Source organism: Plecotus auritus (genome assembly GCF_963455305.1).
Source record: "Plecotus auritus genome assembly, chromosome: 1".
Classification (NCBI taxonomy): Eukaryota; Metazoa; Chordata; class Mammalia; order Chiroptera; family Vespertilionidae; genus Plecotus; species Plecotus auritus.
Genome location: NC_137770.1, coordinates 89,308,207 through 89,323,916, shown reverse-complemented (window position 1 = coordinate 89,323,916; position 15,710 = coordinate 89,308,207). Strand labels below are relative to the sequence as shown.

At 47.4% G+C, this 15,710-nt stretch overlaps 1 pseudogene across 1 annotated transcript; it reads right to left on the bottom strand.

The window, feature by feature from the left end:
* Positions 1 to 11,779: 11,779 nt before the first annotated feature.
* LOC308253199 (glyceraldehyde-3-phosphate dehydrogenase-like) lies at positions 11,780 to 12,769 on the bottom strand (annotated as a pseudogene). The gene has a single exon. The product of its transcript is annotated as a glyceraldehyde-3-phosphate dehydrogenase-like (transcript).
* Between the last annotated feature and the right edge of the window lie 2,941 nt (positions 12,770 to 15,710).

Here is a 15,710-nt window from a genome sequence, read left to right as displayed (position 1 = left end):
GCCCGGAGAGAGGTTTGGAGAGAGAAGCAGGGCCTGATCTGTAGCCTCCACAGCAGCTGTTGATCAACCCATGCCTCTCTCTTTCTCTCCAGGCCTGGCCAGCAGTCACACCTCTTTTTCTCTCTGGGCCTCTGTGGGGGCTGCTGATCAGCCCCACCTCTCTGATCAGGCCTAGAGATAGGCCTGGACATGCTGACTGGCATAGAAACTGACCAATCAGAACCAAAATCTGGGTGAACTGTGAGGAGCCAATGGCTGTCTAGGAGGACGAGCTTTTGACACTGACTGGCATATAAACCAACCAATCAGAATCTAATCTGGGTGACCTGCAAAGGCAGAACCTAAGTTGGGGGCTGAGGAGGGGTTTTAAGGACAACAACTGTTTGGTGTAAGGTGTAAGAAAGTGGTTCAATTTTTTAATGACCGGTTTGGCAGTATAGTGCATATGGCTGGCTATCAGTCCAGATATAGGGATTATGTATTTTTGTCTGCCAAGAGCATCTCCTCCTGCAGAAAAAGACCCCCCCCCCCCCATTTAAGCAATCCTATCCTATATAATCTATCAATACTGATAAAAGGATAATATGCTAATTAGACCGGGTTGACCGGCCATCTTCCTTCCAGACAAAGCCATGGTGGTGGGGGCCAAGGCAGAGGCAGTTAGGGCCAATCAGGCTGGCAAGGGAGGGAAGTTGGGGGTGAGATCAGGCCTGCAGGGGAGGGCAGTTTGGGGCGAGATCAGGTCGGCATGAGAGGGCAATTAGGGGTGATCACGCAGGCAGGCATAGAGGTTAGGGGCAATCAGGCAGGCAAGCAGAGGGGTTAGGGGCAATCAGGCAAGCAGAGGCAGTTAGGGGCAATCACGCAGGCAGGAAGGCAAGTGAGCAGTTAGGAGCCAGCGGTCCCTGATTGGAGAGGGTGCAGGCTGGGCTGAGGGAACTCCCCCTTTCCCCATGCATGAATTTCGTGCACCAGGCCACTAGTTTAATAAATAAAATTGCCATATATGTTTAGATTAACTTACTCAAATTAATTCAATGATCTGCATTCAGTACAAGCTGCAATCTAAATAAATTCTATAATTACATATTATAAATATACATATATATAATATATCCTATATAATAAAAGCCTTATATGCTAAGTGTCCAGCCGTTCGTTCAAATGTTTGACCAGTCGCTATGATGTACACTGACCAACAGGAGGCAGACGCTCTGACCAGTAGTTTAGCTTGCTGTTGGGGTCCGGCTGATGGGAACTGGGTGAGACAGGCCGGACATGCTCTGGAACCATCCCACAGTCCCTCCCTGGCCCTGATTGTGCACCAGTGGGGTCCCTTGGCTTGGCCTGTGCCCTCTCACAATTTGGGACCCCTTGGGGGATGTTGGAGAGCTGGTTTTGGCCCAATTCCCACAGGCCAGGCTGGGGGACCCCACCAGTGTATGAATCCATGCACCGGGCCTCTAGTATTATCTATATATGTCTATAAAAATCAATCAATCAATCAATCTGTAATTTATAATAAACAACATTGGAAGGTCCAACCTCCAGGTCTATTTTGTTTTGCTTGTATATTTTACATCCCATTGTTGCCCTTCATATCATAGCAGTTTGCCTTGACGATAAATTCACAGCTTGAATTTTTCATTTAGCTAATTGGTACTTGTTTTTGCCACTGAGTTGTTCTCATTTAACTGGGTAATGAAAGTAGAAATTCTTCCTCTAAGAATCTCATTTAAAGGAAGACAAATTTATAAATGTGGCAGTACTTTGCTTAAAAGTATCATGAAGATAGAATAGCTCTTGACTTTAGATTGAAAAGTCATGCCTGAGTTAGAACTTTTAGTATGGCAACACGAGGTCAGCAAGTTCTTTCCTAAAAAGCAATTATAATAAACATATAGTGAAAACACAACCACCTGGGAACTCTGAAATCTACCAAAAGCATGCAACACAGTGAGAAGTGTTAATTCATGAGAAATAACTGAACTTCAGGTAAGATCAGGGCGGAGCAGTGGAATTCCTGCCCAGGGCTATTTCCAGTTTGAATGGCAGAGTTATTCTACTACAGTAGAGAAGGCTAGTAAAACCAGATGCTTTACTTGGGAGGAGTCTCCCTTGATATGAAGTCTGGGTGAAAAACCCCTATTCAGCAGCATTGTCAGTAAAAGTAGTGATCTTGATGACAAGCCACCAGGGAAGGCCAACAGCTTAGCTAGCTCGAGGCTGTCATTCTGACTGCAGTAAGCAACAGGCAGTGACCTAGACAGAAATTTAACAAGGACACCCAGGAAATGAGGTAGCCATAGGAGGGCTTGATAAACTCTCTCTGTCAGCTCTGACTAACTGGAAGTCTGTGTAAATATTCATGGAAGACTGAACAGAATGCAGCCTTTTCCCATACCATACATACATGGTCTGGGAAGCTGTGTTCATGCACAAGTAAGACACAAGAGGGACTGATGGAAAGTAAAACTGGAGCATACCTGAAAACTGCTGAGTTTTTAATGTACTTCCCAACCTGCACACACACCCTTGGGCAGAGGGTAGAAGCTTTGCTTGGATTAAGACCAATAACTGGCTGACCATAATCTATGCAGATACAGAGCTCTCTACATTCTGATGGTTGAAAAAATTACTACAGCCACTTTTAGGAAGCCAATCTTAAAATTAAAACAAGAATTTAAAAAATCTCTGAGTATAGACATCGGCAGTGACACACAAGTGAGACATATTCCACAGATTTAGTCCAGGCAAGTAATTAAACAAACAAAATAGCAGCAACGACAACCCTCAGGAGGGAAGTATCAGAATTTGGAGTGTCTACAATATATTATCTAAAATGTTCAATATCAATCAAAAGTTGTGAGAAAGTATTAACTGAGAATCAGGAAAACAGACACAATTAGAGACTGTGAGTTAGCCCAGATGTTGAATTTAGAAGACAAAGATTTCAAAGGAATTATAATTACTAGGTAATTATAATTACAAGGTGCATGAATTCGTGCACCTTGAAAGGAACTGTGGGCCGCAAGGCTGAGGTGGGCACAGGGGTGGGTCTCGGCCCATGCTCTGCACCCCTGCCTGTCCCCTCCTGCTGTGGCCCCAGGCCCTTGTCTGCAGGCAGCCCTGCTTCTGCAGCCTCTGCTCCCACACGCTGACGGTGCCAGCCCCACTCACACCCACTGACAGCGTGGAGTGATTGGGGCTGGTGCTGTCAGCAGGTGAGAGCAGTGACTGCTGCCCCGATCATCTCTCAGGAGCAGGGGGAGATGGAGAAGCCCTCAGGGGTGATTTGGGGCAGGCAGCCACTACTCACACCCACTGACAGCACCGAGCAATTGGGACCAGTGCTGGGTGCGAGCAGTGGGTATGAGTGGCAGCTCCAGCACCAGCTGTGGGTGCGAGCAGGGCCAGCACCGACAGTGGGTGCAAGCAGGGCTATCGCTGGCAGCAGGTGCAAGAGGTGGCTCTGGCGCTGGCAGCGGGTGTGAGTAGGGCCGGTGCTGGCAGCAGGTGTGAGCACTGGGCAGGACCATGGCCCACGGGAGCAAAGAATTTTCAGTAACCACCAGAGGCTTGCCCAGATGACAGCAACCGGTGCCCTGCCTTGCGCTGGTGCCCCTGCTCACCTCTCCACCATTCCACCGTGGCTGATGCTCACCAGGTTCCACACTTTGCTGCCTGCTGCTGATGCTCGCCATGTTCCATGCACGCCCCCTGGTGGTCAGTGCACGTCATAGTGACCAGTTGTTTGGTTGTTCCACCATTTGGTCTATTTGCATATTAGCCTTTTATTATATAGGACTAGAGGCCCGGTGCATGAAATTTGTGCATGGGGGAGGGGTCCCCTCAGCCCAACCTGGACCCTCTCCAATCCAGGACCCCTCGGGGGATGTCCAACTGCTGGTTTTGCCCCTCACTGCCCCCCTCTGCCAGCCAGGTCACCCCTCGCTAACCCGCCTGCCGGCCTGGTCGCCCCACACAATCTGCTGGTCAATCATTTGGTCATCCCTCGCTAACTACCCTGCCAGCCTGGTCACCCCACGTAGGCTGCTGGTTAGTCATTTGGTCGCCCCTCGCTAACCCCCCTGCCAGCCTCGTCGCCCCACACAGGCTGCTGGCCAGTTGTTTGGTTGTCCCTCGCTAAACCCCCTGCCGGCCTTGTTGCCCCATGCAGCCTGCTGTTCAGTTGTTACTGTGAGGGCGTCATGACCAATTTGCATATTATCCTTTTGTTAGTATAGATGTTAGAAAAACTAAAGAAGAAGAAGTTAAAAGAAAGGACAGTATGATGACACTTGTTCAATAAAGACCTTGATAAAAAAGATTAAAAATGACAAAAAAGGAAGTTATGGATTTGAAGAGGGCAATAACTAATATGAAAATTTTACTTGAGGGACACAACAGCGGATTTGAGATGGCAGAAGAAAGAATCAATTATCTTGAGGCTAGATCAGTAGAAATGATCCAACTGCAAAATAGAAAGAAAAACATTCAAGGAAAATGAACAGAGAGTAAGGGATCGGTGGGACAGTATTATGTATACCAGCATTTATACAATGAAAATGCAGAAAAGGAAAGGAATAAAAAGAGCAGAAAAATATTAGATGAAACAATGGCCAAAAACTTCTATAATTTGTTGAAAAATGTTTACATAGAGTTCTAAGCAGCTAGATGATCCTTAGAAAGAATAAAGACAAAGTAATACATGCTTCAAAATAAAACTTTTGAAAGACAAAGAGAAAATCTTGAACATAGAAAGAGAAAAAGATAGAGGAACAAGATGTTGGAAATCTGAAACAACAACAACAACAACAACAACAAGAACAACAACAACAACAAACAAACCCTACAACTAACACCATATTTAATAGTGAAAGAATAAATTTTTTCCTTTTAAGATCAGGAACAAGGATGTTTACTCTTTCCACTTTCATTCATTCAGCATTTAAAGAGGCTTTAGTCAGTGCAATAAGTTAGGGGTTAGTTAACTATATCCCATAAACCCAATCTGGTTAGTCACTGTGTTTGTAAATTGTTTTTTTATGTGTGTCTTGTGTTATCTAGAACTCGCTTCTTGAGAGGCCAAGATGGCGGCGTAGGTAAGCGCCTGGGCTGCTGCCTCGCACAACGGTTTCAGGGCTGCAGCTGGAGGACAGAGCGGGCACCGTCCAGAACTGCGGGAAAGCTGGCTGAGTGAGGGTTCTGCAGCTGGAGGGAAAGAGAGGCTCACGGAGAATTGGAGGTACGGGAAAAGGGCTTTGTGTGCGCAGAGAGGAAGGGTGGCTGAGAGCCTGGCTGACTTTCTCTGGCGGAAGGGGGAAGGAGGCCCCCGACCGCACTGAACCCGGTTCTGACTGCGCTGTGGCCCAGTCCCGGGCGGGGCCCCGTGGACCCAGGCTCATGCGGGGGGGTGGGGTTCTGGACTGTCGGGTAGAGAGAAAGGCACCTGGATACTCGGAGACCCGGGGGAGACGCGGGGGAGCCCCGGCAGGCAGGGTTCTGGAGGTGCTCGTGCCAGTGTGCACAAAGGCTGTGGAGGTTGCCACAGGCTTTCCCTAGCAGAAGGGAGTCCGAAGCTCCTGGCTGCACTGAACCCCAATTCTGACTGCAATGAACCCCAGTCCAGGCGAGCCCCTGGGGACCCGCGCTCTTACGGGGGGGAATCTGGACTCTTGGGCAGAGACTTGGGAGCCGGGGAAGGCAGAGGTCTGCAGGCGCGTGCATGCCAGTGCGCACAAAGGCTGTGGAGGTTGCCACAGACTTTCCCTAGTGGAAGGGAGTCAGAAACTCCTGACTGCACAGAGCCCCATTTCTGACTGCACTGAACCCCAGTTCCAGGTGAGCCCCTGGGGACCCACGCTCTTGTGGGGGGAATCTGGACTCTCGGGCGGAGACTCGGGAGCCAGGGAAGGCAGAGGTCTGTAGGCGCGCACGCGCGCAAGGGCAACGCTGACTGGAAGCCAAAACTGTCTGCTCCACCCTGAGACTCCACCCCATCCAAGCTGAGGACAGAGGCTATTGCAATTTGGCAAGCCTAATCCTATAAGGCTGTCTCCAGCACCGAACTTCTCCCAGCATAGACACAGCTGATCCTTACAGCCAACTGGCCTGGAGGTCAATTCCTCCCAGTGATACCAACAACAATCAAGACTTAACTACAACAAGGCTGTAAACACAGTCCACAAAGGGGTGCACCAAGAGTGTCCACCTCAGGTTAACTGGGGAGGCAGACCCACTGGGCCATATAGGAAACCTAGCACACAAATCTACCCTACCAACTCAGGGAAGCAGTGAAAATGTGGCGTCAAAGAAACAGATCACAAGCGAAAGAAATGGAGGAAAATGGACGACTGGATATAGAGTTCAAAACCACGGTTATAGGCTTTTCAGGAATGTCCCAGAAAAGGCCGATAGATATAACGAGACCCTTGAAGATATGAAAAGGGACCAGCTGGAGATTGAACATACACTGACTGAAATGGAAAGTGTTGTGCAGAGACCCAACGGCAGACTAGAGGAACACAAGAATCAAGTCAGAGAATTGAAATACAAAGAAGCAAAAAGCACTCAACCGAAAAAGCAAAAAGAGGAAAGAGTCCAAAAGGTTGAAGATAGTGTAAGAAGACTCTGGGACAACTTCAAGCGTACCAACATCAGAATTATGGGGGTGCCAGAAGAAGAGAGAGAGCAAGATACTGAAAACCTATTTGAAGAAATAATGACCGAAAACTTCCCCCACCTGGTGAAAGAAATAGACTTACAAGTCCAGGAAGCACACAGAACCCCAAACAAAAGGAATCCAAAGAGGACCACACCAAGACACATCATAATTAAAATGCCAAGAGCAAAAGACAAAGAGAGAATCTTAAAAGCAGCAAGAGAAAAACAGTTAGTTACCTACAAGGGAGAACCCATACGATTGTCAGCTGATTTCTTAACAGAAACTATGCAGGCCAGACGGGAGTGGCAAGAAATTTTCAAAGTGATGAATAGCAAGAACCTACAACCAAGATTACTCTACCCAGCAAAGCTATCATTCAGAATTGAAGGGCAGATAAAGAGCTTCACAGATAAGAAAAAGCTAAAGGAGTTCATCACCACCAAACCAGTATTATATGAAATGCTGAAAGGTATTCTTAAAGAAGAGGAAGAAGAAAAAATAAAGATAAAAATTATGAACAACAAATACATATCTATCAACAAGTGAACCTAAAAATCAAGTGAATTAAAAACCTGAAGAACAGAATAATCTGGTGAATATAATAGAATCCGGGGCATAGAAAGGGAGTGGACTGATAATTCTCAGGGGGAAAGGGGTATGGGGGGCATTCAGGAAGAGACTGGACAAAAATCATACACCTATGGATGAGGACAGTGGCGGGGAGGTAAGGGCAGAAGGTGGGGTGGGAACCGGGTGGAGGGGAGCTATGGGGGGAAAAAGGAGAAACAATTTTAATAATCTGCATAAAGATTTATTTAAAAAAAATAGAACTGGTGTCTTGATATAACAGATTTGAGTATGTATAATTGAGAATGTATGAGTGGCTAAACTTAACTATTTGCTACCTGACCTTTCTAGAAAAAGTTGGCTGACTCAGAAGGCTAAAAAACAAAAAGGAAAAACAGGGAGAGGCGGCCAAAGGCACACAGATTGGAAAGGAGAAATGAAACTGTCTTTATTTTCAGATGATATAATGCTGTATAAAGAAAATCCAAAAATAACTGCTAGAACTAATTAACATGTTTAGCAACTTCTCAGGATGCAAGATCAGTATTAAAAAAAATTAAGTGTATTGTGCTTATAGCAATGAACAAAGATTCTTGTGAACATCAGTGTGCCATGCTTTGGGGTCAGCCCCATCCGTTGATGGCAGCTCCCTGGATCCTTGCTACTTAAGCTCTTACAATCTTATATAATAAAAGCCTAATATGCAAATTGACTGTCAGTCCAAAACACAAGATGGCTGCCCCCATGTGGTCAAAGATGGCCATCTCCATGTGGACACAAGATGGCCACCACAAGATGGCCAGCAGGGGAGGGCAGTTGTGGGCAATCAGGCCTGTAGGGGAGGGCAGTTGGGGGTGACCAGGTTGCAGGGGAGGGCAGTTGGGGGTGACCAGGCCTGCAGGGGAGGGCAGTTGGGAGGGACAAGGCCTGTAGGGGAGGGCAGTTAGGGGTGACCAGGCATGCAGGGGAGGGCAGTTGGGGGGCGACCAGGCCTGCAGGGGAGGGCAGTTAGGGGTGACCAGGCTGGCAGGGGAAGGCAGTTAGGGGCAATCGGGCTGGTAAGGGAGCAGTTAGGCGTCAATCAGGCTGGCAGGGGAGTGGTTAGGGGGTGATCAGGCTGGCAGGCAGAAGCGGTTAGGGGCAATCAGGCAGGCAGGCAGGTGAGCGGTTGGGAGCCAGCAGTCCTGTATTGTGAAAGGGATGTCCAACTGCCCATTTAGGCCCGATCCCACTGGGCAGTTGGTGGTGACCCACTGGGATCAGGCCTAAATGGGCAGTCAGACATGTCTCGAGGGGTCCCAGATTGTAGAGGGTGCAGGCTGGGCTGAGGGACACCCCCCGACCCTGTGCACAAATTTCATGCCCCAGGCCTCTAGTAGTTATACAATTCCCTAATTCCTAAATTAAATCCTTTCAGAAGGAATTCTAGAGTGGTTTCTGTTCTTCTAACCAAACCCTGATGGATACAGTAAGAAATTTAGATTTAGAATACTAAGTATAATGGAGAGATGTTAAAGGGTTTAATAATAATCTGATTCATGTTTTTGTGATTTATTTTTTATATCTAATCAAGATTTCTTGATTCTGAAGTCTTAATAGTACATAGACTCTGTTTCTGACTAGATATTTGCCCAGTCTTTATCTTTGGACACAGATTCTGATTCATTGATTTAGCATCTCAGGTTTTCTCTCTATCTTAGCTTGAGACCCTGAATTTCAAACTCATTTTAACCATTCAACATTGTATTTGATTTTCTTTTCTTGTCTGAATATCACACAGTTTACCTTTTTCTGTCCTAGCTTCCCAATGAATTCTGCCTACCACTGTTCATGACAAAACACTAATATTCACAGTGTTATGAAATAGCAATATTATGTTTTTTGTGTTTTTTTAGTTTTTTAAGCTTAGTTTCTTTGGACCTAGTTAAAAATGTTTTTTTGGAAACTACATTATTTCTTAAGAACAATAATTTTTATGACAATATACTATTTTATCTCAGATAATACTAAATGTAAGATTATGCCTGCCAATAATCACTATGAATGCAATAAAAATTATGGTTCTAAAATATGATTACTTTTCAAGCCACTTTGATGATTCTAAGGATCTTTGAATCACGATAGCTCTTGAGCTTACCTGACATTTTTTCAGAAAAAAAAATAAATGCTTAACCAGAATTAGTAAAGAATGATAGTGCTTTGCCTTATAGAGCAATCATATGATGCCTGGCTTTTATTCCATTTCAGGAACAAACTATAAATCCTTACAAAAAACAAAGTGTTCATATGGTACAGACCTGGCATACATTACCATTGCCTTTATCTACAGACTAGAGGCCCGGTGCATAAGATTTGTGCACTGGTGGGGGGCATGGCCTGTGGGGATTGGCCCGCTGTGGGAGCGCTGCTCATCCAATCAACTGAGCCGCTGTGGACCTGCCCTCTGGGTGGCTGCTCCCACTGTGGGAGTGCCACTCATCCCGGTCAGCGGAGCGGCACTGACCACCAGGGGGCAGCTCCTGCATTGAGCGTCTGCTCCCTGGTGGTCAGGGCGCATCATAGCGACTGGTCGACTGGTCGTTCTGGTAGTTCTGCAGTTTGGTCACTGGGATTTTATTATATAAGATAGTACTCAATGCAGTAGTATAGTAGTCAAATCAGATTTGGTATGTTCTGAATCTATATTCATCATCATTTGTCATAAGCAAGCATACTGACAATCTGCACAATTAATTAGGAGGTCATTAGCAAATAGGTGCGCATGCTTTAGCCTAGATGTATCAGTACATGGGCATAAGAATGCATTGCTACATTTGGGTCTATATTACAAAGGTGAAAACTTATCTATGATGAACTGAAAATAAATAATTTGAAAAACAACAAGAGTAAATAAAAACAAAACAAATCAAAATCCTGATGCCCAAAACTTGTAAGATGTGTTAACAAAGTGCTATAGACTAAATATTTGTGTACTCCCATTTTATATGTTAAATCCTAACACCCAGCGTGTTGGTATTTAGAGGTGGGGGTCTTTGGAAATTAAATTATGAAGGTGAAGTCCTCATGAATAGGACTAGTGCCTTTATATAAAAAAAGATCCCATACTTTGGAAAAAAGCACCTCTGTAACTTTCCAGTGAGGTGTCATAAATTACCAGAATCTGAGAGCCATTCCAGGATATAATTTTATTTTATTCATTTACTAGAGGCCCATTGCATGATATTCGTGCAAGAATAGGCCCCTGGCTTCACTCCCAGCCGCCCGGGAGCTGGCAAGTCCCCGCTCCCCGGCCACCTGGAAGGGAGCCGGCATGTCCCCGCTCCCCGGCCACCCAGGAGCCAGCATGTCCCCGCTCCCCGGCGGCCTGGGGCCTGGCAGCCAGCACATCCCCACTTCCAGGCCGCCCGGAGCCAGCACATCCTCGCTTCTGTCTGGAGCACCACTCCAGTAGCTCCCTCTGCCACCCCCCTTCCCCTCATAGCAGGCTTCACACCGCTCTGCACCTGCATATGCAAATTAACCTCCATCTTTGTTGGGTTAATTTGCATACTCACTCTGATTGGCTGTGGGCGTAGCAGAGTGATGGTTAATTTGCATGTTTCTCTTTTATTAGGTAAGACCAGAGGCCTGGTGCATGCAATTCATGCGTGGAGGGGGGCATTCCCTCAGTGCAGCCTGCACCCACTCCAATCAGGGACGCCTCGGGGAATGTCTGACCAGTGGTCAGACATCCCTCTCACAATCCAGGACCGCTGGTTCCTAACCACTCACTTGCATGCCTGCCTGATTGCCCCTAACCCCTCTGCCTGCCTGCCTGCCTGATCACCCCTAACTGCCCTCCTCTGCCAGCCAATTTGGTTCTGATTGGTCAGTCTCTATGCCAGTCAGCGTCAAAAGCTCCGCCCCTTAGGCAGCCATTAGCTCCTCACAGTTGATCCAGATTTTGTTCTGATTGATCAGTTTCTATGCCAGTCAGCATCTTTGGGCCTATCAATGGGGCCTGATCAGAAAGGCAGGGCTGACCAGCAGCCCCAGTGGAGGCCTGGAGAGAAATGGAGGTGAGGCTGTTGGCCAGTCCGGGAGAGAAAGAGAGGCAAGTTCTAATCAACAGCTGCCACAGAGGCTACAGATCAGACCCTGCCTCTCTCTCTGCAGGCCTCTCTCCGGGCCTGATCTACAGCCCCCTAGACAGTCAGTGTTGGATCCCAGCACTGGCAGTGGCCCCAGTTAGTGCTGAGTCGCCACAGCAACCCAGCACTGACTTCTAGTCTGGTCTAGCCTTCAGTTGTAAAGCTCCTTAGACCCTGGCTCTTTATTATATAGATTTATTTATTTATTTATTTATTTTTGGCTGGGTACAGTGAACTTTATTGATGGTGCACAACAAAGTAGGGCTCCCTATGCCCCACCCCTTCTTCAGGAGGTCTGGGATGGAAACAGTGGTCAGGAGATTCTCAGTGTGTTGGGGGATCAATCTGGGGCAAGGACTCTCCAGCAGCTGAGGGCCTCTCTTCCTCTTGATGGGGCTGGTGATCCAGGGGGCTGTTACTCCTTGGAGGCCATGTGGACCATAAGTTCTACCACCCTGTTGCTGTAGCCAAATTCATTGTCATACCAGGAAACGAGCTTGACAAAGTGTTCATTGAGGGCAATGCCAGCCCCAGCATCAAAGGTGGAGGAGTGGGTGTCCCTGTTAAAGTCTCAGGAGACAACCTGGTCCTCAGTATAGCCCAGGATGCCCTTGAGGGGGCCCTCTGATGCCTGCTTCACTACCTTCTTGGTATCATCGTATTTGGCAGCTCTCTCCAGGCAGCAGGTCAGATCCACAACCGACACATTGGGGGTGGGGACACGGAAGGCCATGCCAGTGAGCTTCCCATTCAGCTCAGGATGGCCTTGCCCACAGCCTTGGCAGCGCCAGTAGAAGCAGGGATGATGTTCTGGGCAGCCCCTCGGCCATCACACCACAGCTTCCCAGAGAGGCCATCCACGGTCTTCTGGGTGGCGGTAATGGCATGGACTGGTCATGAGTCCCTCCACGATGCCGAAGTTGTCATGGATGACCTTGGCCAGGGGGGCCAAGCAGTTGGTGGTGCAGGAGACATTACTGACAATCTTGAGAGAGTTGTCATACTTGTCATGGTTCACACCCATCACAAACATGGGGGTATCCGCAGAAGGGGCAGAGATGATGACTCTCTTGGCTCCGCCCTTCAAGTGAGCCCCAGCCTTCTCCATGGTAGTGAAGACACCAGTGGACTCCACAACAAACTCAGCACCAGCATCACCCCATTTGATGTTAGTGGGATCTTGCTCCTAGAAGATGGAGATGGACTTCCCATTGATGACAAGCTTCCTGTTCTCAGCCTTGACTGTGCCTTTGAACTTGCCATCAGTAGAATCATACTGGAACATGTAGACCATGTAGTTGAGGTCAATGAAGGGGTCATTGATGGTGACAACATCTGCTTTGCCAGAGTTAAAATCAGCCCTGGTGAACAGCCGCCCAATGTGGCCAACTCCGACCTTCACCATCATGTCTCAGGGTTCTGGCTGCTGGCACTGTGCAGGAGGAGAGGCTGTCTGATGAACAGGAGGAGCAGAGATCCTTGTTTTATTTTTAAAATATATTTATTTTTATTGATTTCAGAGAGGAAGGGAGAGGGAGAGAGAGATAGAAACATCAATGATGAGAGAAAATCACTGATTGGCTGCCTCCTGCAAGCCCCCCACTGGAGACTTATCCTGCAACCCTGGCATATGTCCTTGACCGGAATCAAACCCTGGACCCTTCAGTCCACAGGCTAATGCTCTATCCACTGAGCCAAACCAGCCAGGGCCCAGGTTATCATTTTAACTTTAAAACCACTTTTTCAGGCTGATGGACAAAGGCGGTTATTGTGCTCATAAAACCCAACCTCTCATTACAATAAATGGATTCTCACCTACCCAAACATGCCCCCATGTTTGTGATGGGTGTGAACCATGACAAGTATGACAACTCCCTCAAGAGTTGGCTTTTGTGAGGCACATACTTGGCTGCATAGAGGATCCAGAAGGATGTTAAGCTGCAAATTTGAAACCCAGGAAGGTATATGCAACACTGTCACACTTCTGTGAAGTCACACGTGGCCAACTCCCAGTGGCATCACAGATCACATCTTACTGAGTGGCCTTGTAGCCCACTGACTGCAGTGGGAAGTGATTTCCTATGGCTTCATTGCACCTGTGCACTTAGGCTTGGGCGTGAGGATTGCAGTGCCCTGACCCGCACCCTGCCAAGGGCAGCAGCACTCCAGCCCACAGCCCCAGGGAGGAGCGTGTGCTGGGAGTCGGAGGCGTGGTTCCTAGCCCCAGCTCTGCGAAGGTCTGGTTGTGTTACCTCAGCCAAGTTGATTCCCTACCCGGAAGCTCACTTTTCCTGTCTATAAAATGGGAGGGCAGGATGACAGACCCGTGAGCTCTCAGGGCCCTTACAATGCCGGCTTGCTCCAGATCTAAAAGGAGGCAAAGGCAGGAAAAAGATTTGCCCAGGGAGGTGAGTGGCTGAGTTGGGCAGGAGGAGCCTCTTGTGAGCAAAGCCGTACTTATGGCACTTTGCAAATGCCAGCTTCATGACCCAGTTTCACAAAGAAGTAAACCAGTAACAGGTTAGCTGATTGCCACTGCTCTCGGCCAGACAGAGCCTGTCTCCTGTGGGAAGAGGTTAGGTTTTGAGGCCGACAAGCTTGGGTTCAGATCCCAGCTTCTCCATTGAACAGCTGTGTGACCCTGTGCAAATCACAACTTCTCTGGGCCTCAGTTTCCTCAAGTGTGAAATGGGGAAAATATCTATCTCATAGGATTGTCATTTCTTTGCTTCTTTCATTTTTGCCTTAAACTGATAAGAAATAACGGTGATAGCATTAGTCAGAGTTGATGTTCGGGTGCTAGGGCCATGCCAGTGGTTCAAACACTGAAATAATTCCAAAGCCCTGAGCCCTCCGACTGCTGTCCACCCCCTCCCTGGGGACCCTCCCTCCATTCCTCCCTCCCTGCATGATTCAGCAAAGAAAGAGCTGTTGCCTGTCTCTAAGGGGGCCAGTGGGACTCTGCTTCAATCTCATTGGCCAGTGTCTATGTGGTGCCAGTTGTTAAATTTTGTAATCAATAGACTTCATTTTTTAAAAAGCAGTTTTAGGCTTATAGAAAATTTGAGCAGAAAACAGAGTTCTCATATGCCACCCAACCCCACTTTCCCCTATTATTAGCATTTTGCAACAATGTGGTCCATTTGTTTCAATGGATGAACCAATATTGAAACATCAATGAGTGTTGCTGCCTGAAGTCCCCTCATTTACATTTAGGCCCACTTTCTGTGTTGTAGAGTTACTGACTGTTTATAATACAACGCCTGGTACTTAATGGCCAACGTTCCTTGAGCTTCTATGTGCCAGACACACACTGTTCTCGGTGCTTTCCACACATCCTCATTGAATCCCCACATGTTTCAGATTTTAGCCAAAAAGAGAATATGAAAAATTTGTTTGTTTGACAAGTCTGCTGCCCCAGCATGGAACATCTTAGCTGAATATAAGGATCATCCGGGGAGCTCCCTGAAATACGCCAATGCCCAGACCTCAACCCAGACTGTGAGAGCAGAGCCCTTTTTGGGAGGGGGTGGAGCCCAACCATGACTCCTAAAGCCTCCAGGTGATCCTAACCTGCCACCAGGGCCGAGGGCCACTGCTCCTGGCTCTGCCCTTCAGGTAAAGGTCTAGGGCAGGGGTCGGCAAACAGCGGCTCATGAGGCTCATGAGCCACATGCAGCTCTTTGGCCCTTTGAGTGTGGCTCTTCCACAAAATATCACAGCCTGGGCGAGTCTATTTTGAAGAAGTGGCGTTAGAAGATGTTTAAGTTTAAAAAATTTGGCTCTCAAAAGAAATTTCAATCGTTGTACTGTTGATATTTGGCTCTGTTGACTAATGAGTTTGCCGACCACTGGCTAGGGTCCAGCACTGGGCTTTGGTAGAAATGCGGAAGATCAGACCCCACCCTCATCCCGATCCAGTGAACCAGCCCTGTGTCCTAACGAGGCCCAGGTAACTTGTGTGCACGTGAATGTTGGAGCCCCAAAGAGCCAGAGCAGAGTTCTTGGTCATCTGGAGGTTAGGGGTCCCATGAAATATGATGAGTAATGTCATGTGAACTCTTTCTACCTTAGCCCACCCATATGATAGGGAGTGGGCCCTGCTCTAGGTCCAATTTTTTGATATTAAAAAATTGCCCAGGATCTACATGGAAAAAAAGGTATATGTGTTGTGATATCATATGTATGTCGCTCTATGCGTAAGTGCATAGGAGGGAGAAGATTTTCTTTTTCTTTTTTCTATTTCTGAATTTAAAAAAAATATGAGAATAAAATAAAAATTAAAAAGACCTTAAAGAGCCCCTTCTACTATGTGAGAACACCGCAGGAGTGAGCTCTCACTAGAC